Source organism: Choloepus didactylus, chromosome 8 (genome assembly GCF_015220235.1).
Source record: "Choloepus didactylus isolate mChoDid1 chromosome 8, mChoDid1.pri, whole genome shotgun sequence".
Taxonomy (NCBI): Eukaryota; Metazoa; Chordata; class Mammalia; order Pilosa; family Megalonychidae; genus Choloepus; species Choloepus didactylus.
This window is the reverse complement of record NC_051314.1, coordinates 61,683,091-61,700,694: the sequence shown is the minus strand read 5'-3', so window position 1 is coordinate 61,700,694 and position 17,604 is coordinate 61,683,091. Positions and strand designations below refer to the sequence as shown.

Sequence of the window (17,604 nt, the reverse complement as noted above, 5' to 3'; positions counted from 1 at the left end):
GTGGTAGTTCAGTAATAATGGCCATAACTATTAATCTATGCCAGCAAACAGTTGGAAAAGATAGGCGATGTGGTTGTTGTGAAAAAATATTTCATTTAAAACATACACAGGCAAAGTAAGCCCTAAAGAGAACACTGGTATATTTAGAACAGGACTGATCAAGAGGTAAAAACCTCACAAAACATTGTTTGGCTTCATTATTGAAGAGGCAGTTTCAGCAATAATGGCCATAGCCGTTTATTTATGTCAGGAAACACGAAAAGAAAGGATATGTGGATTGTACTTTAAATTTGCCAAACATATTTTCATATATACACAGTGGTGTGCTGGTAAATGTTTAACAACAGATCCTCTGGGAAACTAAAACCCCTGGTTTGTAGAGTTTGTCTATTTCCAAGGTGTAAATACACCCACTATGACCAATTTTAAGCTACAAATGTTTGCAGCACTGAAGATGGTGTTGGGAAGAGATGTGCAGTAGCATACCAGCATATTGGATTTCCACCCTCCAGATTCAATAGTGTAAGAAGTAAACTAAAGGACACAGACAATAGTAAAATTAGGAAGAGATGAATTTTAAGTATTTATTACCTTTGTTTTTTATATAATTTGTGGGTTTACATGATTTAATTTTTAATAATGACATTTAACAAGCTCACAAAATTCCCAAAAATTTAAGTCAGTACTTGCAAGACAGTATGAGCTGATTCTGGCACACCGTGTGTGTGTATTTACATACACATAAACATATATATAAATAATTATGACAAGTTACAAAGACTGATAGTATTTAGTGTGGAAGAAATTAATATATATCATAATAGTTACTAAGCTAAAGGTTCATATTTTCTCCTTACAACCATGTTGGGCTCCAATAACATACCCCAAATTTGTTATATTAGCATACTCACATAATACCTACAAACATCTGGGATTCTTCATCTGTTTAATGCTGCTGTCGTTCAACATTTTTTAAGCTTCGGATTCCACTGTGAATATGGGTATAAATGAATATTGTCCATTATAGTTAAATAAGATTTTGGTATCACATCTGGAACGTGACACTATACAATATAAATTCTAGATAAAGATTTTTACCACATTTCTTAAATGAATACTGTCCCCTCGGGACAAATTTTCTGATGAAAAGTTTTAATTTTTCTAGAAAGCTTTCACATATTTAAGACATTTATAAGGTTTTATCCCAGTATCAATTATCTGAAGTACAATGAGATGTCATTTTTTAGTAAATTGTGGCATTCTTTGGATTTCTCTAATTTCATTTTTTAAATTGTGAAACAAATCTGACAGGTGGAAAAGGCTTCTGAACATTCAGGATGTTGAGAGGGCTTTCACCCTTGTATGAATTCTCTGATGTTTAGTTAGTACTGACCTCTGGCTAAAGGTTTTCCCACATACATTACATTCATAGGGTTTCTCCTCTGTGTGAGTTCTTTGATGTTTGGTGAGAGCTGATTTTTCACAGGTTTTCCCACATTCGTTACATTTATATGGTTTCTCCCCTGTGTGTTCTTTGATGTACAATGAGGTTTGACTTCACACAGAAGGATTTCCCACACTTATTACATGTAAAGTGTTTCTCTCCTGTGTGCATTCTCTGATGTACAGTTAGGGCGGACCTGAGACAGAAGGATTTCCCATATGCATTACATTCATAGGGTTTCTCCCCTGTATGTGTTCTCTGATGTTCAGTGAGGTTTGACTTCACACAGAATGTTTTTCCACATTGTTTACATTCATAGGGTTTTTCCCCTGTATATGCTGATGGCTGGTAAGGTGTGGTTTCTGGCAAAAGGATTCCCCACATTCGGTACATTCATAGGGTTTCTCTCCTGTGTGTGTTCTCTGATGCTGAGTGAGGTTTGACTTCCCCCAAAATATTTTCTCATCCCACATTCACCACATTCAAAGGTTTTTTTCTCCTGAGTGATCTCTCCGAAGTTGGGTGAGATGTGATTTTTTGCTGAAATTATTCCCGTTTTCATTGTACTCATAGGGTTTTCCCCCATGTGTTGTATCTGATGTTTAAAGTGGGTTGACTTTTCCCAAGTTTTGTCCCTTACTTTATATTCATGGTGAATCTTTCTTGAGTAAGCTCCCTGATGGATAATGAAAGTTGAATTGTCACAGAAGATTTCCCATATTCATTATATTCATAAGGATCCACTCCTGTAAGAGGTCTCTGATGTCCAAATCTTCAATCCAGATAGAAGGACTTCCCACAAATATTGCATTCAAATGGCTCCATTTCCAAATGAATTCTCTGAGAAATACTGAACTTTAAATTTGGGATGAAGGCTCTTCCACATTCATTATATTTAGAGACTGTCTCCTATCGGAGATTTCTTGTTTTTAAAACAGGCTGTCTCCTCACGGAAGCCTTTCCCATTTTCATTATATTCAAAAGGTTGGTCAAAAATTGGCTGAGTAAGACCCTTGCTATGATTGAGGACATTTCTTTTTTGACTATATTTGTAAGATTTCTCTTCAGTAGGAATTTTCTCATGTCTAATATCAAGGAGCAATTTCTGACATATATTGAACTCACTGGTCTTCTTTCATGAATAGTACTTCTTATTTGTAATTAAGTCTGAAATATTTCCCAAACTCATTTCACATGAATCACATATTTTATAGGAATTATTTCTTAAAGGAACAGGGTCAATGCCCAGATTGAAAGCTTTCCCTACTCTATTACCACTCTCTATACATAATGTTTTGTTGTTGATGAATACAAGTGGCCATAAACGTTCATCTTGATTTTCCTGGTTGTTCTCTATCAAGTCATCAACTTTCCAGTCTTCTGAGTAGCACCAGCTTGGGAATCCCTCCTCTAATATCCAAGGCTCTTCTCCTTGCTCTATCTTAAAAATCGCCTCTGGTTTGGTAATGCAATAACCTACCGAGATGAGGTGTCTATAATTTTCCAGGATCACATCTCTGTATAGGATCTTCTGAGCAGAGTCCAGTAGATACCACTCTTCCTGGGTGAAGTCCACACACACATCCTTGAATGACACTTTTTCCTGGTTTTTGTTCATTTTCTGCTCTTCCTGGAGAAGGTAGAGGTATCCATGTGCATCTCCAAAATATGTTGAAGTTAGACATGATACTTTTCACTGAGTGAATGTAAACATTTATTTCTTATTGATTTATTACCAGTTTAGGTTCTCTCTTCTTAAACTTGTCCCAGACCTTTGATCGTCACACAGTTTTCGATGGCTTCAGCACACTGTGTCATGACTATTGCTCCCAAGCTGTGTGGGCCCAGAGACCAGGAATTGTCTCCCACGAGGGGCTAGAGGCCGGGCAGAGATCATCCAGGAGGGGGAAGGCAGGGATGCATATCTCTAACAGCCTTTTGAGCTCTCCAACATTAAGTGGTAGGAAGAAGAGGATTCATCAAAGGTGACAAGATGTAGTGATCAGTGATGTAGCAAAACCAAAATGCTAAATTCTGGGAACTAAATGAAGAAAGTATGTGATGGAAGAGGTTGATATCAGATGCTGTTGAGAAGTCAAGTAAGATGAAGTTTGAAAATTAACCACTGGAATCATTGGTGACTTTGCTAGCAAAAGATTTATTGGAGTTGTGTTTTGAGGGGGTAGGGATCAAGATTGGAGTAAATTGACAAGTAAATGGGTGCACTTTATACGTAAATTATACCTCAATAGAGTTGATTTAAAAGCAGAAGACTGGGTTGGTGGTGGAACAGGATAATTCCAAATTGGAGATAAAGCAAATGTCCATTAACATTAGAATAGATAAAAATATTGCAGCATATTCATCGAATGGAATAGTGTAGGTTAAACAGGGGTTGGCAAACTACTGCCTGAGAGTCAAATCCAGTACAGGGCCTGTTTTTGTAAATAAAGTGTTACTGGGAACACAGTCACAGACATTTGTTTAAGTGTTCTCTATGGCTGCTTTTGCTCTACAACAGCAGAGTTGAGTAGTTGTGATAAAGACCCTATGACCCACAAAGCCTAAAATATTTGCTCTCTGGCCCTGAACAAAAAAGTTTGCCAAGCCCTGGACTAGAGTAATCAAAATGAGTGAAGTAATGCTACTTGTAACAACAAGGGTTAATCTCTAGATATATAATGTTGAGAGAAAGAAGCCAGTCACAAAAGAGTACACACTGTCTAATTCCATTTCTATAAAGTTCAAACACAGGCAAACAAATCTTTGGTGCAAGAAGTTAGAATTGTGGTTACCTTGGGACTTAGTGCCTGGGATGGCACAGGAGGTGGGCTTCTGAGGTGCTGATAATATTATCTTTCTTGATCTGGGTGCTGGTTGCCAGGACTGTTCACTTTATAAAAATTAACCAAGCACTCAGGACTTTGTGTAGATTTCTTAGTCTAAATTAAAGCTTACTAAAAATTAAAAATGATAAGAGAGAGGAATTAGAGACAGGGGTTACAGCAGCTCTTTCATGAAGTTTTGCTACAAGGTTGGGGGAACTGAGGCCAGAGATGGATTTTTTAGAGCTGGGAGAAATGATAGCGCATTTATTTGTTGATGGGAGAGGAAAATGGAAGATTTAGGAGAGAAAGGAGAGAATGCTGGAGGGCTGTTCTTGAGTAGGTGAGAGGAAATGTGATCTGGTGGAAACATTGGCTTCGGACAGGAGCACATATCTATACTAACATCTATACTATACAGTAAATAATAAATGTTTCACAGCCCAGGAGGGTTTTTGTAGCCAAAGGACTAAAGAAAGCACCAGACACGTTCTAAGACATGAACTTTTATTATAGGGCTTACCTACAGGGTGGGGAAGTCGAGCCACATTGCCCTGAAATCAGGAGCTTCTCTGGATGGATTCAGGAGCCTCTCTGAATGGTGGCCAGTTCAGAGCACAATGTGGAAATAGTCCGCCCTTTGAGGGGCTGAATAAGCTGGTTATAAGGGATCAACATTCCAATGCGTATGAGAGCATAAGGCAGGGAGAGGAGTCATGCAACATAGGGAGGAGTTGATTGTAATCAACAGGGAGAAGGGAAGGATTATAGAGATAACAGTATCTCAGGGATTCTCAGGGAGGAAGTAGTTTCGGGTATAGATTACAGTTAGCATCTGACATTACAAAGAGAATAGGTCAAACCTCAGCTGTCCTACGTTAAGCAAAAGGCTGTGTGCAGTTCTCAAGACACTCAGGGGCCAGGGGCTCCCAAATATGTCTCTACTATAATATATAGGCATACATTTATAGACTCATAGTATACATCTGTATTAATAGCAAATTTCAGATAACTGAAGTCATCCACAACCTGGTGTCTATCTTTATATGTAGTAAAGTAAAATTCTTGGTTACTAGGGAATTCATTTACAATCCTCTCAACGTAGTTCACTGTTTGCCACTCGGTGAATAATGGTTTCATAATAGTGGTTACTTCACATGTGCTTTCATACAAATCTCATTCAACACACATCTTACAGACATAACACATTTTACTGTCTTTTAATGAGATGGCAGAGAGTGGCTCAGAGTAGCTAAAATGATCGTCTAAGGTCTCACTAATCAAGCCAGGACTGAAACCATATTTAGTGTTGCCAGATTTGGATTTCTAGGTCCTTGGCCATGCTGTGAGAAAGAATTCAAGGGCACAGCACAGATAAGTAAGCAGGCAGAAAGTATATTAAATACACATGCAAAGAAGAGCATGCAGGCACTCGCAGGAAAAGAGAGGTGAGAGGTCAGAGGCCCTGACACTGGGGGGCAAAATGCTTTTATGGATTTTTGTTTCTTTTAAAATTTTTGTTAACTATTTTACTACCCTTCCCTTTTCATCCTTGGTTGATGTTTGATCATAGATTACTCACTCGGGTAGGGATCATTTGGCTCCAGGTGTTGTTTATTGCTGTTCTTCTTGAGGCCTGTTTCTTGGAATTTGCCTTTTGCTCATCAGCCAGCCACTGCCTGATTCTAAACCCCAGTGTCAGCCCTAATAGTAGTGGATTAGGCAACTGCAGATTGGATAGGATTTAAGGATCAATGGGATTGAAAAGGCCTTCCTCATTCCTCTCTCTAATGCCGGACAGTCCTATCATTTGCTCCTGTTGTCTCTGATGTGACCACTCTCTTTATCTGCTTTAGAAAGCAGAATCTTGAAATAGGGAGCAATGATTGGAAAGTGAAGATACTGGCAGTGTGAGGTATTCCTCTAAAGCAGTATTTCACAAAGGGTGGTCCATGACTATGTAGAGTACATGCATGTTTCTCTTTTATACAATAAAAAAGCTTCCACAGTCTTCACCTGAGATCCTGATTCTGCAGGCATGTGCGTAGGAATCTGCATTTTAGCATGCTTTAAAGAATGCCACACTTTGAAGAACATTTCTCTAGGGAGCCAGTGGTTCACAGGATAGGGAAATTGAAGCAACAAGACCCTGAGTTGGAGCAAGACCTGGTTTTGGCACCCGTAGGGGAGAGTACAGAACCATAGAACTCCTGAGGTCACTGCTGCAAGGACAGACAGAGACTTTCAGGATTACCTCCTATTTTTCATTGGAAAAAATGGAGCCCAGAGATGGTGAAGCCATGCAATTTGAACTGTGTAAGAGCAGAGAGAGAAAGAGAGGCAAAAACAGGATTTACATATGTAAGAGGATTACAAAGGATAAAATGAAAAGAGGAAAGTGAGAAGCTGTTCCTTAAGACAGGGTCTAGCCTAGATAATGTCTCTGTTCTCTTTACCAGGTCACAGAAGTTGTCATGCTTCAGAGTGGACCTCTCCCCACTGCTTCTGAGGCAGGCCTGGGATCCTAAAGCTGCAAGAATAGGGCAGTTTTTATAGGTTATTTGTTGAGGTTCACTGCTTCTCATGGTACTGCACTATCCCTAGCATGTACAGATGAAATAAGAACCCCAAGGAAACATTTTTAGCATGCAAAGATAAAATAAGAACCCAAGAAAAACACTTTGAGTGTATGATTAAATTAATTGATGATCCTCAGTTAACTATAATTCTTCCATAGTCAGACTTGCTGACAAAATTCTGAGTATAATAATAATTGGTATCATTCACAAGTGCTTTCACCTTCTCATTTACTGTTCACAATAACTCTGTCAAAAGCATTATCCTTATTAAACAGATATTTAAAAGATGGAAATCTGATCATGCATATACTCCTGCAGTGATTGCTCACTGTCTCCCCATTGCCTCATTAGTCCTTCCAGGGGAAATATGTTCTCAGTTAATAACCTAAAGGAAAAAGGATTTGTACAAGAATGTGTGAGCTGCTTTATTCACAATATTAAAAAAATTGGAAACAAACCAAAATCCAACAATAAAGGGTAGGCCTAAGCAAATCCTGCTCTATCAATACACAGGAATGCTCTGAACCTACCCTAAAGTGATATGAATCTGGTCTATGCTAAGGCATGAGTGTGTGTCCAGATGTGTGTATCTAAGGGTGAAATAAACTTAATGAACAGAATAATGTACTCCCCAATGTCAACTGTGTAAAAGTATGTACATGCACACACTGATGAAGACTAGAGCACAACAAAAAGTGACAAATATTTTGTATTTTACATTTCTCAGGTTTTCTTTTTAAAGTACTTCATTAAACTATAAGTGAGGAAAGTAAGGGGACACTCACATGATTTTATACTGTAAAGGGAAAACTAGATGTAGAACGACTAAGACCTTAAAACGCCTCAATACTACAGGATGGCTAAGGACACAGTGGCAGTGTCATGTCGGGATGTCAGCGCTTAGGTCAACTCGAGTCAGAGTATGGGTGTGGCAGGGCAGCCTCAAGCGGCTCTGGGGTTCTGCTAACTTTAGTTAACGTGCACACGTACTCACATGTGCACTTGGCCTACTGTTGTATTAGCTATTGCTGCCTCAGCAGTTCAAGACCCAGTAAGAAATCACAGAAAGAGAGAAAAACTGGTCAGACTTGATCAAGCATAACATTAGTGTGTGATGTCAAACTGACCTTGTGGATGGTTTTCAAAGAGGCTCCAGCAAAACTCACTGAGTTCTCTTTATTAGTATATTTCATGGTTGGAGAAAAAAACATGGCACCAAAGCCTCACTATTAGCGCACCCACAGAACTGAAGTATCTTAACTTTATTATCTATTCAAATGTTTTAATTCTGTCTCTTCCCATTTCTCTTTCAAAGATTCTTTTTTTTCCCTCCCTAAATCTTAGGGTATCTTCCCTTTTGTATTTTTCAGTAAAGAATTTTTATTATTACCTGAGTCCTCTTTAGATTGTTTTTTCACCAAGTAGGGATGAAGAGTAGGTTGATGGTCAGGAAAGATGTTGCCCATCTAGATACTATGGTTACTGTCTTTGTAAATCTGAAGCCTCAATGTTTGGCTTATCCTGAGCCAACCAGGCCATAAGAAAAGCTGGCTCATGTGTCCCAAATTCTTGAGTCTGATTTGTATTAGAAAATCAATTTAATCACTTACAATGAGAAATGTAGCAGCAAAGCGGGACGGTATTTATGTTGGTCAATTTGTGAATTCTCTTCCCACAAAGGAAACTAAATAAGGAGTAAAAGTCTGTTGCTGTGTAAGCATAAGTTATTGGTACAAGGAAGGGGTCTGTGAGATATTTATTTACATATTCATCTGCTTAGAATTCCCTGATTCCCTTTCAATGTCTATTTCTGCAAAGCCCCAGCTCATGCCTCACCTACACTGTGAAACTTCTCCTACCCCTGAGCCCTTGGGAAAAATTAATCACTCACCCTGCCAGGCTACCATAACTTTCATACCTCTATTATAGCATCGATCACCTGTATTCTAGTAATTTTCTATGCACCTGTCTCCCTGCTTGTTTTAGTCTGCTAGGCTGCCAAAATGCAATATACCAATAATGGGTTCACTTTTAAAATGGGAATCAATTATCTTACAAGCTTACAGTTATGAGGCTGTGAAAATGCCCAAATCAAGGCATTATCAAGGCAATGCCTTATTCCTGAAGACCGGCTGCCAGCAAACCTGGATTCCTCTGTCACATGGCAAGGCACATGGCAGCATCTGCTGGTTTCTCCCATCTCTTCCAGGTTTCATTGCTTTCATTTCCTGGCTTCCAGGGCTTTCTCTCTCAGCTTCTGTCTTTCTGTCTGTGTTTCATTCTCTTTTAAAGAACTCTAGTAAAAGGATTAAGAGCCACCATGAATGAGGTGGGTTATATCTTAAGTTAAGATCCTACTCACCAAAAGATCCTACTTACAATGGCTCCACACCCCCAAGAATGGATGAACTTTAAGAACATACTTTTCTGGGGTCCATAAAGCCTCCAAACCATCACACTGTTGGTTCAGTAATTGGAACAGGGACTCTCTTATCCACTTTTTTTTATTTTAACTTTATATTTTGGAATACTTTCAAACTTAAGGATAGTTACGAAAATAATATAAACCCTGTAAAGAGAGCTCTGACATATCCCTACCCTGCCAGATACCCACACCCACCATTTTTGACATTTTGCCATATCGTTTTATCTATCAATCCATTTATTTATCAATCCATTTCTGAACACTTGAGTGTAGGTTGTATACTTCATGTTCCTTGAACAATTATTACTGTCACATCCATTTCCTAAGAACAAGGATATGCACTTATGTAACCACCTTAAGTGCAGTTATCAAGTTCAAGCAATTTAATGTTGATATAAAGCTTACAGTCTATATTCCAATTTCTCCATATGTTACAATAACGTTCCTCTGAGCCTTTTCTCATCCATTCTTAGATCCCATCTAGGATCATTTATTGCATTTAATTGTCACTGCCTCTTTAGTTGTTTACTCTTTTTTTTTTTTAATTGGAGGAAAATATATAGAAAACATGATCTTTCCAGTCACAACCATGCCCAAGCATACCATTCAATGGGATTAGTCACATTCACAATATTGTGGTCCTCTCATCACTTTCTGTTACTAAAACATCCATATCTCCCCAAACAGAAACCCTATGCCCATTGTGCATTAACTCCCCATTTCCCCTGCCCCCCACCCCCGGCAACTTGTACTCCAATTTCTGTCTCTATGAGTTTGCCTATTCTCCAGTATTTTCTTTATAGTTGCCAAAGGGCTTAAATTTAACCTCCTTAATCAATAACAATCTTGTTTTCTTTGGTACTGACAACTTCAATTGTATAGACAAGCTATGTTCCTATAGCCTTCTCCCCCCACCCCCAACCTTTAAGTAGTTCTTATCACAAATACGTTTTTCTACATTATGGGTCTAAACCCACTATATAATCATTTTATTTTATGCATTTGCCTTTTAGATCCTGAAGGAAGTAAAATATGGAGTTACAAATAAAAATATATAATAGTCTTGGCGCTTGTATTTACCCATGTCGCTACCCTCACTGGAGATCTTTATTTCTTCATGTGACTTCAATCTATTGTCTAGTGTCCTGTCATTTCAACCTGCAGAACTCTTTTTAGCATCTCTTGTAAGAGTGGTCTAGTGGTGAACTCCCTCAGCTCTTGTTTATCTGGCAATGTCTTGATTTCTCCCTTATTTTTGAAAGACAGTTTTGTCAGATATACAATTCTTGATTGGCAATTTTTTGTATTCAGCTCTATAAATATGTCATCCCACTGCATTTTTACCTCCATGATTTCCAATAAGAAATTGGCACTTAATTTTATTGAGGGTCCCTTGTGTGTGACACTTTGCTTATCTCTTGTAGCTCTCAGAATTCTTTCTTTACCTTTGGCATTTGACAGTCTGAATATGATATGGGCATAGATCTATCTGATTTTATCCTATTTGGAGTTTGTTGAGCATCTTAGATGTGCATATTCTTGTAATACAGTTGTTACAGTTGATAAAAGCACATTTTTATAATTGTACTATTAACTGTAGTCTATGGGGTAGACTACTCTTTCAAGGACTTTTGCTAAAAGGGAAAGGAAGGAAATAGAGGAGTAACTGGAGGGAAAAATGAGGTCAAAAGTAATTTTTTTAAGATGACAGAAATAAAACAATGGTTTTATGCTGATGGAAAAGATCCAATATAAAGTAGAAATTTGAAGACATGGGAGGGAAAGGAGAGAATTGTTTAAGTGAGGTCCCTGAATGAGCACAGGGAGTGGTAGCTAATGCATGAGGGGTGGACTGGTCTTTTTTAGGAGCATAGTCCATCCAGAGTAAATGGAGAGAAGGCAGAGTACATCAACACAAGCGAGGTAGGTGAGTGGATAGGATGGTGGGAGCATGTGAAAATTCCTTTGTGATTGCTTCTATTTACTTAGCAAAACAAGATGCAAGTCATTCCTGAGAGTGAGGATGGGGAGAAGGTTTCAGAGGTTTGAGAGAATTAAGTATGAATCATCTAGAAGAATGGGAGACTTAATGGACTAGAGAACAACAATGATTGCTAAGTAGCATTAAGGACCCATTTGAGATTAGTGATGGTTGTGTTTTTCCCTCCAATCACATTCAACTGCAGAGGTGCAGGTGCAAAGTATGTGAAGAAGTGGATTTAATCAGATAGCAAGCAGGCAGAAAGTTAGATTTAACCAGAATTTTCCCAGTAACAAATAAGAGGGACAAGGGAGCTTAGGATGTTTGTAAGGGAGAGTTCATAATGATTGATCATGAAGTTTAAGTTGGAGAATAGAAGTCAAGATATGACACAGATTAGGGACAGTAAAATGGTTGAAAAAATGAATATAATATAAGTCCAGGAAAATTGTTGGAGTCAAGGAATAAAATTTTAAAGTATAAGTTTGGACATTATGGAGGGCTTGCAGTTATTGATAATTAGAAGATCTAGAGAAGTGCTATCCAATAGAACTTTCTGTGATGAAGGATATATTTTCCATCTGCTCTGCCTAATATGGTAGCCACTATTGACAACTGAGCACTGGAAATGGGACTAGTGAAACTGAGGAAATGAATTTTAAGCTTTGTTTACTTTTAAGAAATTTAAATTTAAAAAGCCACATGAAGTTAGTGGATACCATATTGGACCATGTTAGTGAGTAGCTAAGATGGAAGACCAGCATTATTGCAGAAGCAGAGGTCAAAGAACTTAGGAGGTAGGGTTTCAGAAGGATCATATAAGTGGAAATTGCTATCACCAAGAATTATGACAAGAATAATATTGGAGTGATATTGAAAACCAGCTAAAATCTTCAAGGAAAGAGGAGTGACTATGGATAGGAGGATGAGTATAACAAGGAGCAGAAGTGAGTGGTATAGTCCAAAGAAATAATAATCAAAACAAGGGTTTTAGGAAGGAGAGAATAAGGAAAGTTTGGAATCAGCAATGCAAGGAGGACACCTATCCCTAGTCTGGGTCCAGTAGTGTAATATATGCTTTGAAAATATCTTCTTCCAAAACAAAGACAAGTTTGTTTGTTGTCTTATCACTTATTTGTTGTGCAGTTTGTTGGATAAGTTTTATCTTAAATTTGAAAATTCATTCATCCTTTCTTTCATAATTCTCATTTTTTATGTCTTAATTAAGCAGTCCTTCCCTGACCGAAGGTCGTAAATTTATTATTTATGTATTCTTCTAAATGTTTTAAAGGTTTGCTTTCCACATTTAAGTTTTTAATTCTCATTCAGTTTATAAGTGTATGGTATGGAATAGAAATCTAATTTTATTTTTCCATATAAGTAACATATTTTTCATAGCACAATTTATTAAAGTTCATCATTTCTATCAGTGTTACAACTGTCATATTGATTTCCATATGTGCAAGGATTTGTTGCTTGCCTTTCTATTTAATTCCATTACTGTATTTGCTTATTCCAAGACCAATATCACACTGTTTTAACTACTACAGATTTATAATGTCTTTATTTTTCTTTCAAATTTGAAAGCACTTTAGCTTAGTATAAACTTTTTGGTTGATAGTTAATATTACAACAGCATTTTGAAGATACTACTTCATTGTTTTATGGCATATATTGTTTCTGATGAAAAGTCAGACATCAGTTTAAATTTTATTTTTTGTGAGTAATCGTTTGTCTCTGGTAGCTTTTGAAATTATCTCTTTATCTCAGATGAATAATTTTTTTCCTGCTTCATACTAAGTATGTGTGTCTGTGTGTTTCAATTCTACAATTACTTGGTTATATTTCTTCAAATATTGTTTCTCAATCATCCCCTCCATTCGGATCTTCTGGTTGGAGCCTTTCAATTTGTCTTCTATGTACTTAATTAACTAATGTTTCATATATATATCTTCATCTTTCTGTGCTGTATTTTGGATGAATTTCCCAGCACTGTCTTCCAATTCAGTAAGTCTCTCTTCAACTACGTCCAGTGTAGAGTTTATACCATCTATTAATTTTTAATAGCTATATCTATTTGTAATTTCTAATGGTGTCAAATTTTGTAATATATCAGATGTTTTAAACCTATTTATGCTTGTTTTTTGAGTATCCTAAAATTATTTGCTTTAAAATTTTTGTCAGACCATTCTATAAAATTAATTTCATTTGGAGTGAATTAATGTATCAGTTGTTTATTTATGGATTTTTTTTTTAAGCCTTGGATTTTTAAAATGTGTTTTAGAATTTAGGTTTCCAGGCTCATTTTGAGTGAGAGGTGTTTGTTTGTTTGTTTGTTTTCTTCCTCTACTTTTTGTGCTTACCCACCCTTACCTAGCAGTTTTGTGACTGCTTCCACCTAGACTCTGATTCCTCAATCCAAAACCAGTTCTTATAGTGGCATTTACAAGTTGCTACTCTGTGATAATATCAGGCATGTTGCCGATCCAATCATTGATACAATGGTCAACTCTGTTCAGTTCCTAGTTTCTTTGTCTCTTCCTGTTTATCTCCTCAGGTCCAGAGCTCCATAAAATGCCATAACCTCAGGCAGAATATTGGCATCAACTATCATCAATTGTGTGAACTGTGGGTTTGGAATTCACATGGTGCATCAAAGTGAACTTATGGTAACATCTTGACAAAAAGTCTCCTGATAGTTTATTATGCCATTTTAAAGCTATTTAAATCTTTTATTGATCTGGAGTTTATTTTGACATAGTTGTGAGATAAGACTATAACTTTTTCCTCTAATATTTAAACACTTATCCCCATACCATTTATACAATTGTTTATTAAATTGCTAATTTGTGCCACTGCAGCCTTTTAAGCAGCATTCAAATCTATTTTATTCTTTATATTCCCATTGCTATAACCATATTTTAGAATGCAAGTATCCTGCCAACCTTCACCTAGAATGCTGCCATAGCTTCCTAACTCTTTCTTGGTCTTGTGATACAGTCTCACTTTTTCATATTTGCCCATCCAAATGACAAAAATGGTTTTCATTTCATTGCTCTCATTGATTGCTGGTAGCATTGAACATGTTTTGAAATATTATTAGTCATTTTAATTTATATTTTTGTGAATTGTCTACATTCTTTGCCTATTTTTTTCCATGGAAATAGAAGTGTGTTTTATTTTTAATCAACTTACTTGAACTCTTTATAAATTCAGGAGAATAATTTGCATGTTTGTTGCAAATATTTTCCAAGTTAATTGGTTGTTTTAAATTTTCCTTATTTTTCTTTAATTTACAGAATTAAAAATTTTTATATGGTCAAATATATATTCATCTTTTCCTTTGTAATTTCTTATGTTAATTTTAAGCTTCAAAAATTTCCTTCCCTATCCAGAGGTCAGATATTCACCTATACTTTATTTTTGTTAAACATTTTAAACATTTATAAGATTTAATTCTTTATCCGTTTGGAACTTATTTTGGTGTATTTTAGCAAGTTTGTAAGTATGTAAAAAGTCCTACTACATTAAGAATACTAATACTTTACCTGTCAAATATTTTCCCCAACTTTTAATTTTCCATTTGAATCTATTTGATCTTGATTTTTTGTAGTTAACTCTACCAACCTATACTCTAGTGATTTCTCCCCTTGCTTTTAAACTAAAAAGACCTCCTCCATCCAGGGATTTAATAAATATTCCCTTATATTTTCTTCTTTCTATTTCTCCCCCTCCTCCTGCCTCTCTTTCTCCTCCTCTTCTCCTTCTCTTTCTTCTTCATGGCTTGGCTCAAGGCCAACTGTAAGTAAAACAGAACCACTAAGTTCACCCCAAATCACTTTGGTCTCTTGGGGGTCTTCTAGACCAAGAAAAATGTGGGATTGGGTTGGATTTCTCTACAACACACTCCCCCTTTCCCTCCCACATAAAAGGTAGTTCAGTGTCAAGCCTACACCTAAGTATATGTATACCTGACAATTCATAAACTTCTGGAGTGAAAGGAGGCCTTTAGATATTCTGTAATATAAATTTAGCCATTTATTCAGAGAGAATGAAAAAAAAAAAAATGCCCTGATTCTGATCAGATGCTGCTTGTTTCTCCTTACACCATGGGGTTCTGTTCTATGTCATTTCCTTTGAAGTCAGTGGGAGCTCTGTGCAGGATGGCAGCGCAAACACCGGCCTCTATACATGAAGGTGAGAACTGCCATTACGATAAACTATTCAGCAATGTGGTGGAGGGAACACTAGTTTAACACACTTGGTGGCTGCTCTGCAGATCCCACTGTCTGTGAGAGCTTTGTTCAACCAGAGCCAACAAGTGCTTTTTGAATCTTGACATACAAGGGCTCATTCAGCAGAGCATCCCTGTTATGAGAGGAGGCACAGTGCTGAGCAGACATTGCAGTTTTTAGCCAGCACACTGAGGGCATTTCTCTCACAGTCTCTCCATCTGTAAAGAGACTGTTTTCAAGACCCTGAAATGGTTTTCTATACATTGGAGAGATGTATAAATATTTTTAAATGTTTGTACTCACATATAATGGAGGGCAAACTGCAATCACATAAAAATAGCCTGGTCTTTTCAAAAGAAGAAAGAATTCTTTGCAAATTTAACTGAGGGTATTATTTGGTGACTGCTTTTAAGTCTGAGAAGCAGAGCTTGCAATAGAAACAATGAGAGAAACTTTGACAGGGTAAAGATTGGAAAGGAAGAACCATGTACATTGCTTTTTATCTCAGGAGCATTATTTTGTTAAATTGATCCATGTAGGCTTTCTCCTTCCATACCCTTTCACAATGAGTTGTGTGCCATTTTTTAGGACCTTGAATCAAATGATGGTTGCAGGTTGTTATTCTACAAATATTGAAATGAGTCTGAGGTCAAAGAGCAAATTGCCCAAAGTGATGTTTTCCACCCATCCTATCCCTTCATTTGAAATAGCAGTGTCGCCTTCCTGATTCCTTCATCATACCAATCCACTCTTATCTCTGTGCGTTTGCTGAAGCTGTATCATACACTCAGCTTCAAGGCCCCTAACTTGCCATCCCAGGGCATGGCACCAGCATTTTGTATTTGTAATTTCTCCTGGTGGATGGCATTGGAGAGGAACAGGCATTTTTTAATCATATTTTTTATTGTTGAATATATCATATATACAAAGTAGTGATAACTTTCCAAGTGCAATTTAACAAGTAGTTAGCAAATTTAAAGAATATTATAGGTTACAGTACCACAGTTTCAGTTATTTCCTTATTACAAAATATAATATATTTACAAAAAGATAATATCTTTCAAAGTATGATACAACAAGTAGATATATAGGAAATTTCCAAAATGAACAGGCATTTCTTACTTACAATTTTGAATTCTTTTTCATCAAGTCTGGATCCACCTCTGCAGGCAGAACACCTTCCTCCCACAGGCCACTAAGGAGTTAGCCTATTGACAATATTTAAAGCCTTGGGACTGGATGAGATCACCAAAGGAGAAAAATGTGGATGGAGGAGAAGATGAAGGGTTGAGTTCTGGAGAACTCCAACTTTAAGAGGTCGGGGATAACAAGAGGAACCAGAAAATATATCTTGCAGATCACTCCATAATAGTACACAGGAAGCAGCAGCATTCTTTGTAATGGACACCTCACATACCAATTTGTAAATATGCCATAATTATTTAATTATATTATTTAATTATTTGATTATATTAAGTAGTCCTCTATCAATCTGTGTATTCTTCCTACTCTCTGTTTAGTCTTACTAGGTTAATCTTGGATTAATGTTAGTTAATTATGCCTCAATTAAGAATGGAAAACTGGATTAATAAAATACGATGAAATTCAATGCAGTTATTAAAAATCATGTTCAAGAAAATACTCACAAAATAAAGTAAAATATATAAACCATCACATAAAGCAGCATCTATAGCATAATCCCAGTTTAAACACATGCACACACACATTCACAAATATATGAACAGGAAAAATGCCAGAAGTTTATCCATCAAAAAATTAACATGGGCAGTGGATGTCCAGGTGATTTTAATTTTACTTTTTGTGCATTTCTGTTTTTCAAATTTCCGTCATGAAAAAAAAGTTTGTTTTTTTTTTTAAGTGCACTTTAATTATGTTGCTTCACAGGTAGAAAACCTAGCTTTGATTCTTTATTGCCTAAAAAGATAATGTCCAAATACCTCGCTGCTGCAGTCAAGGCCCAACCCACTTTCCCAGAGTTTTCTCCTTCAACCTGAAATGAACCTTTTGTTTCAGTTAAAATTTTTCTGCTCAATATCTTCTGGATATGCTTTATACTTCTCCGTTTCTGTACTTTTTTTGGAAGCTAGGGTCCTT

The 17,604-nt window shown here is 36.7% G+C and overlaps 1 long non-coding RNA gene and 1 pseudogene across 1 annotated transcript; one reads left to right on the top strand and one right to left on the bottom strand.

The window, feature by feature from the left end:
• Positions 1–1,332: 1,332 nt before the first annotated feature.
• LOC119541852 lies at positions 1,333–3,062 on the bottom strand (annotated as a pseudogene).
• A 10,755-nt stretch (positions 3,063–13,817) lies between these two features.
• LOC119541853 lies at positions 13,818–16,939 on the top strand. The gene is made up of 3 exons (XR_005218364.1): positions 13,818–13,923; positions 15,397–15,451; positions 16,640–16,939. It is a non-coding gene; the product is annotated as an uncharacterized LOC119541853 (long non-coding RNA).
• The last annotated feature ends 665 nt before the right edge of the window (positions 16,940–17,604 follow it).